The sequence below is a fragment of the Hyla sarda genome, chromosome 5 (genome assembly GCF_029499605.1).
Source record: "Hyla sarda isolate aHylSar1 chromosome 5, aHylSar1.hap1, whole genome shotgun sequence".
Classification (NCBI taxonomy): Eukaryota; Metazoa; Chordata; class Amphibia; order Anura; family Hylidae; genus Hyla; species Hyla sarda.
In genome coordinates, this window is record NC_079193.1 from 15,340,934 (window position 1) to 15,348,615 (window position 7,682).

The window sequence follows — 7,682 nt, forward strand, 5'->3', positions numbered from 1 at the left end:
TCACGCCACGCCCCTTCCATTCATGTCTATGGGAGGGGGCGTGATGGCTGTCACGCCCCCTCCCATAGACATGAATGGAGGGGGCGTGACGGCCGGGCCCCACATGATCAGACATCTTATCCCCTATCCTTTGGCTAGAGAATAAGATGTCTATGGCTGGAATACCCCGTTAAAGCTTCTTTTGGGAAACAAAAGTTTGTTCTCCAGTGACACCTATTGGAGGAAACTTCCTTCACTGGAGACAATGCTTGTCTACATAAAGGGTTACTGTCAGGGTGAATGCGCCCAAAAAAAAAAGTGGTTTCCATCTCTGCTCTTGCTGGAGAAGTGCCTGGGGCGATGTCAGACACCTGCTGACCACTTAGAACATGTTTCACTTTTTTTTAAAATACTAAATTGGAGCATATGTTCCTCTGTCATTAATATCTAGGATGCCATGAGCTTAGACTGCCATCTAGTGCTCGCTGTGCATAGTACATGTCTCTAACCACTACAGTGATGAATACGCAGACAGGACTGAAGATTATTATTATTGTGGTGACCACCAGTGTGAAGTGTGCTGGTGGTGGTTGTGGGTAACAAATAGACACTTTGTGACGCCAGGGTAGTGTTAACCTCCACACCCCAAGGGTAGCAGTTTCCTGGGCCCAGCGCTGAGGCAATAATGACCACAGATGCAGGGTTATGCTTTTACTTTATTCAGGAACCTGCAGGTTGAACAGGAACTGTTCAATATTGAGTGCAAAGTTCGCTGGAGAATACTTTAGGGATCACAGTTGCTTCTAGGCACTATGTGACTTGTAGTCCTTGCTGACTAGCTTCTTATTGCTGAAGTATACTTTAGACTGATCTAGACTTGGAACTTGACAGAGTAGCTTGCATAATAAGACTTTAGAGCTGACAAACACTGACTCTGCTCTTCATGCTGGGAGTTGTAGTTTTGCAGCAGCTTGAGGCACCTGGTTGGGAAACACTGAGGTAGAGTATATAAGTTTTAACATTTTTGTATATGTACTTTTTGTGCTATACCGGCTATTACCACAAGGTGGAGATATTGATTTACATAAGATCAGTTCTAAACACTATGAGAGTTATTCTGGCTCCTCAGATTGTGAAAAAGATGATTTTAGTACATACCTGGCAGACAGTAATGGACATGCTTAGGAAGGATCTGCGCTTGTCTTGAGGCTAAATGGCTATGTTGTGAGATTACCATAACGCTGTGGCTATCTTTTAATGAACTGGGTATTTCCTGTTGGAGTTTGTTTTCTCAAACGACAAATCTCATAGTTCCTTGTTTGTTACTTTTCTCCCTCCTATAACTCAGCCACCCCACCCATTGAAATACAAATGAGCTGCATTCCATGCAATAGACCAGTGTTTTTCTGACCAGGGTGCCTCCAGCGGTTGCAAAAATACACTTAGTTGCAGATTGATCTCTATCCCACCAAGCGGTCGCTCTACTCATAGAAGCACAGACAGGCTCCCTGTGATCACCTGACTAGTGATGTCATGTCTCGGCCCACTGCAACCTGGGAAAACCTGAGACCTGATTAATTTTGTATGATGTTAAAAATAAATATTGGGGCGAGAATCACAGAGGTGTGAGACCACCATGGAACACAGGGACAGATGCTATATATATATATATATATATATATATATATATATATATATATATATATAATATATTATTATTATTATTATTTTTTGTGTGCACTGTACCCAAATACTGGTATATCTGGTCAATGCATAGGGCAATGGAAGCAAACTTCAAAATCGTCCCCCATTTCAAAAATCCATTTAATATGTGGTCCTCAGATAGGGGACATATCAGATATTAAACTGATAAGTACAGATACTATAACCATATAGAAAGAGGGGGGCTCACCCTAAAATTTTATGAGGGTGCTACTATCAGTGTAGAAAAAATACCACTGAATTAAAGTGCACACCATTAAGTACATATAAACATCAAAAAATCTTACATGGGCAGGCGTAGGCGCTGAAGATTATAGCCATCTCATAGTATGCGCCAGAAATGCCTCTGGGGGGGAAACATTTATTACACGCTGTCTACATGCCGCCATGCCGGATAAACATGATATGATGCTTCATCTGCAAAGTAATTTATCTAATTATGTTTCTGTATATATATATTGTGGGGGCATATCACAGCACAACACCCCTGAGGAAGTCGCTAGGCAAGCACCGAAACACGTTGGGTTCCAGTGTGGCCCCGTCCTCTGTTCATTCCTGCACACTGCTGCCCCCTCCAGTCTGGTTTGCTGTATATTTATCATGCTTACTGTGATTAATATTGTTCATTTTTATTCATGTATGATTAAAGGGGTACTCCGCTGCTCAGCGTTTGGAACAAACCTCCGCCCCCTCATGACCTCACATCCCGCCCCCTCAATGCAAGTCTATGGGAGGGGGCGTGACGGCTGTTTATGAGGGGGGCCTCCCCAATCCCATAGACGGCTGCTCATTAAAGCTACTGTTACGGACAACGGAAGCTTTACTGAGGGTAGACAGATGGTAAAGTCTATACAGTTTAGCCAGGGCCCACGAAGGTGACCAGTGACTCAGAGACCTTAAGGGCTTGCTGGGACTTGTAGTATAACTGAACAATTTAATGCAGGCCACGCTGACTTGACAGTTGCTGAAAGGGACTGACTTGACTGATGACTGACAAAGCTATGACTGTAGATTACTTGTAATTGACTGTGGCTGCAGACTGGATTGAAGCCTCCAATGACTCTGGACACACACACTAGGACTCGACTTGATCTCAGCAAAGACTCAGGAACTAAGAGATTGAGCTAGCTCCACCCAGAACTTATATGGGGCAGACTAGCAGGGAGCAATAGGTCACCCCTGGGTTCCCCTGGTCACTGATACCTCCTGGGTAAGAATCATATGGTACATTTCTTAAAGTAACAACACATTATATATCACAATACACAGCAAAACATATGTACAGGGGAGAAAAAAGTACAAGGAGATCCAGGGGACACAGAAGGGAGTCTGCCTGGCAGGGCAGCAAGGGTACAGGGCAACAACTCCCGTACTGGGCCACCGCAAACTCCCCCTCTTGAATACAGCCGTCCTCGGTGCCCAGTCCTTGAGGGCGGACGACTGAAATGGCCACTGAGGCCTTATGACAGTTCCTGGGGTATTGTAGTATAAAATGCCCTTCACAGGTCTGGATGATCAATAACAACAGGGAATGAGTCCATGTAGCACTTTCAAATGTCCTTACATGCTCTTTGTTTGGGATAACTGGGTAAACATGTGAGATTTCTTTACGCTTGTAACTGCATGAGTAACACATTTTTAAGCACAATAACACATTGGTGGTGGATTGGGTTTCCAGAGGCTATCTTCCAGATGCCTTACCTGCTGGGGCCCTTCGGTTCTCAACACTTCGCCCTGGAATTCAATATACATTGTTATATGATACAACAGTGTAACCTTTACATACTGTACTCTGTCTCTATACGTGTTTACCTATCTTTTATGGAAACCCTCTGGCCAGTAGAGTACCGGAGAGAAAACATTAGACATATATAGGCATAAATTTAAAACTGGTGGACTGGGGCGACAAAGGATGTTGCAGTCCTAACTTAGTTATTTTCATATGTCTGGACAATTTTGATTATACATGGGCTAACTATGTGTGCTACATAACTTTACACATTATATTGTGAGCTAATCTTTGCACCTTGCGGGAATTTGTCCTTGTGTCGACCGTTTGGACCTACGGAACACCACTTCGGGAGAACCTGGAACTCTTGCGTCTTCTGGAGCTCTTGGAACCTCTGAAGCTGCAGCTAACTCTTCCTCGACGAATTCAAGAGAGGGTATTGGTCCATTATGGAGACAGTGGTGCAGATCATTAGGGGGCAGTGGTGCAGATCATTAGGGGGGCAGTGGTGCAGATCATTAGGGGGGACAGTGTTGCAGATCACTAGGGGGGACAGTGGTGCAGATCATTAGGGGGACAGTGGTGCAAATCATTAGGGGGGACAGTGTTGCAGATCATTAGGGGGCAGTGGTGCAGATCATTAGGGGGGACAGTGGTGCAGACCATTAGGGGGGACAGTGGTGCAGATCATTAGGGGGGACAGTGGTGCAGATCATTAGGGGGGACAGTGGTGCAGATCATTAGGGGGGACAGTGGTGCAGATCATTAGGGGGGACAGTGGTGCAGATCATTAGGGGGGCAGTGGTGCAGATCATTAGGGGGGACAGTGTTGCAGATCATTAGGGGGCAGTGGTGCAGATCATTAGGGGGGACAGTGGTGCAGATCATTAGGGGGGACAGTGGTGCAGATCATTAGGGGGGACAGTGGTGCAGATCATTAGGGGGGACAGTGGTGCAGATCATTAGGGGGGCAGTGGTGCAGATCATTAGGGGGGACAGTGTTGCAGATCACTAGGGGGGACAGTGGTGCAGATCATTAGGGGGACAGTGGTGCAGATCATTAGGGGGGACAGTGTTGCAGATCATTAGGGGGCAGTGGTGCAGATCATTAGGGGGGACAGTGGTGCAGATCATTAGGGGGGACAGTGGTGCAGATCATTAGGGGGGACAGTGGTGCAGATCATTAGGGGGGACAGTGGTGCAGATCATTAGGGGGGACAGTGGTGCAGATCATTAGGGGGACAGTGGTGCAGATCATTAGGGGGGACAGTGGTGCAGATCATTAGGGGGGCAGTGGTGCAGATCATTAGGGGGGACAGTGGTGCAGATCATTAGGGGGGCAGTGGTGCAGATCATTAGGGGGGCAGTGGTGCAGATCATTAGGGGGCAGTGGTGCAGATCATTAGGGGGACAGTGGTGCAGATCATTAGGGGGCAGTGGTGCAGATCATTAGGGGGGCAGTGGTGCAGATCATTAGGGGGGACAGTGTTGCAGATCACTAGGGGGGACAGTGGTGCAGATCATTAGGGGGACAGTGGTGCAGATCATTAGGGGGGACAGTGTTGCAGATCATTAGGGGGCAGTGGTGCAGATCATTAGGGGGGACAGTGGTGCAGATCATTAGGGGGGACAGTGGTGCAGATCATTAGGGGGGACAGTGGTGCAGATCATTAGGGGGGACAGTGGTGCAGATCATTAGGGGGGACAGTGGTGCAGATCATTAGGGGGGACAGTGGTGCAGATCATTAGGGGGGACAGTGGTGCAGATCATTAGGGGGGACAGTGGTGCAGATCATTAGGGGGGGCAGTGGTGCAGATCATTAGGGGGGACAGTGGTGCAGATCATTAGGGGGGACAGTGGTGCAGATCATTAGGGGGACAGTGGTACAGATCATTAGGGGGGACAGTGGTGCAGATCATTAGGGGGGCAGTGGTGCAGATCATTAGGGGGGACAGTGGTGCAGATCATTAGGGGGGACAGTGGTGCAGATCATTAGGGGGACAGTGGTGCAGATCATTAAGGGGGACAGTGGTGCAGATCATTAGGGGGGACAGTGGTGTAGATCATTAGCGGGGACAGTGGTGCAGATCATTAGGGGGGACAGTGGTGCAGATCATTAGGGGGACAGTGGTGCAGATCATTAGGGGGGACAGTGGTGCAGATCATTAGGGGGGCAGTGGTGCAGGTCACTAGGGGGGCAGTGGTGCAGATCATTATGGAGACAATGGTGCAGATCACTAGGGGGGGCAGTGGTGCAGATCATTAGGGGGGACAGTGGTGCAGATCATTAGGGGGGACAGTGGTGCAGATCATTAGGGGGGCAGTGGTGCAGATCATTAGGGGGGAAAGTGGTGCAGATCATTAGGGGGGCAGTGGTGCAGGTCACTAGGGGGGCAGTGGTGCAGGTCACTAGGGGGGCAGTGGTGCAGATCACTAGGGGGGCAGTGGTGCAGATCATTAGGGGGGACAGTGGTGCAGATCATTAGGGGGACAGTGGTGCAGATCATTAGGGGGGACAGTGGTGCAGATCATTAGGGGGGCAGTGGTGCAGGTCACTAGGGGGGCAGTGGTGCAGGTCACTAGGGGGGCAGTGGTGCAGATCACTAGGGGGGCAGTGGTGCAGATCATTAGGGGGGACAGTGGTGCAGATCATTGGGGGGACAGTGGTGCAGATCATTAGGGGGGACAGTGGTGCAGATCATTAGGGGGGACAGTGGTGCAGATCATTAGGGGGGACAGTGGTGCAGATCATTAGGGGGGACAGTGGTGCAGATCATTAGGGGGGACAGTGGTGCAGATCATTAGGGGGGACAGTGGTGCAGATCATTAGGGGGGCAGTGGTGCAAAAAAGAAAAAAAATAGAGAATTAGGATTTTCTAAACATCTTTAGTAATTTTAGCAAAAAGACGTAAAATGGAAACTTGGATGAAATGCGCTTGTTTCTTTGGGTGTAGAAGCCATGACATCATTTCTTCCTGGCGATGTTTATCTTGGCATCGCCTCCGGTTCACAACTAGAAGGACGCGGAGAACAGGAAACCATGTGATCGCCATCCGAGAAAAGTAAAAAGCTCACACGCGGCCGGATACATTGGATACATTATAATCCTGGATTACTAAGTGCTATGTGTAACCTAATGGCGTGACATTGTAGGCCGTATACATAGGGCAGGGTTTCCCAACCATGGTGCCTCCAGCTGTTGCAAAGCTACAAGTCCCAGCATAAATTACTTCTATTAAAAAAATCTTATTCCTTTCAGTACTTATGAGCTGCTGAAGTTGAGTTGTTCTTTTCTGTCTAAGTGCTCTCTGATGACACCTGTCTCGGGAACTGTTCAGAGTAGAAGCAAATCCCCATAGCAAACCTCATCTACTCTGTGCAGTTCCCGAGACAAGCAGAGATGTCAGCAGAGAGCACTGTTGTCAGACAGAAAAGAACAACTCAACTTCAGAAGCTGATTAATATTAGAAGCATTAAGACTTATTAATAGAAGTAACTTACAAATCTGTTTAACTTTCTGGAGCCAGTTGATATATAAAAATACATTTTTACTGGAATACCCCTTTAAAGGGGGTTATTTGGCATTAGAAAAACAGCTGATTTCTTTCAAAAACAGCCCTGACCCTGTCCTCAGGTTGTGTGTGGTATTGCAGCTCAGTTCCCTATGGAACTGATTTTTTTTAGTTTAGGTCTGCTCTGGGGTCTGTATTAATTTAGGGGTCTGGTCTGGGGTCTGCATTAGTTTAGGGGTCTGGTCTGGGTTTTGTTTTAGTTTAAGGGTCTGGTCCAGAATCTGTATTAGTTTAGGGGTCTGGAGTCTTTATTAGTTTAGGGGTCAGGTCTGGGGTCTGTATTAATTTAGGGGTCTGCTCTGGGGTCTGTATTAATTTAGGGGTCTGGTCTGGGGTCTGCATTAGTTTAGGGGTCTGGTCTGGGTTTTGTTTTAGTTTAAGGGTCTGGTCCAGAATCTGTATTAGTTTAGGGGTCTGTAGTCTTTATTAGTTTAGGGAATCTGCTCTGGGGTCTGTATTAGTTAAGGGGTCTGGTCTGGGGTCTGTATTAGTTTAGGGGTCTGGTCTGAGGTCTGTATTAGTTTAGGGGTCTAGTCTGGGGTATGTATTAGTTTAGGTGTCTGGTCTGGGGTCTGTATGAGTTTAGGGGTCTGGTCTGAGGTCTGTATTAGTTTAGGGGTCTAGTCTGGGGTATGTATTAGTTAAGGGGTCTAGTCTGGGGTATGTATTAGTTTATGGA

General features: G+C 47.4%; 1 pseudogene; it reads right to left on the bottom strand.

Annotated features, from left to right (window-relative positions):
- Nucleotides 1–1,709: 1,709 nt before the first annotated feature.
- LOC130275214 (U2 spliceosomal RNA) lies at nucleotides 1,710–1,888 on the bottom strand (annotated as a pseudogene).
- Nucleotides 1,889–7,682: the final 5,794 nt, after the last annotated feature.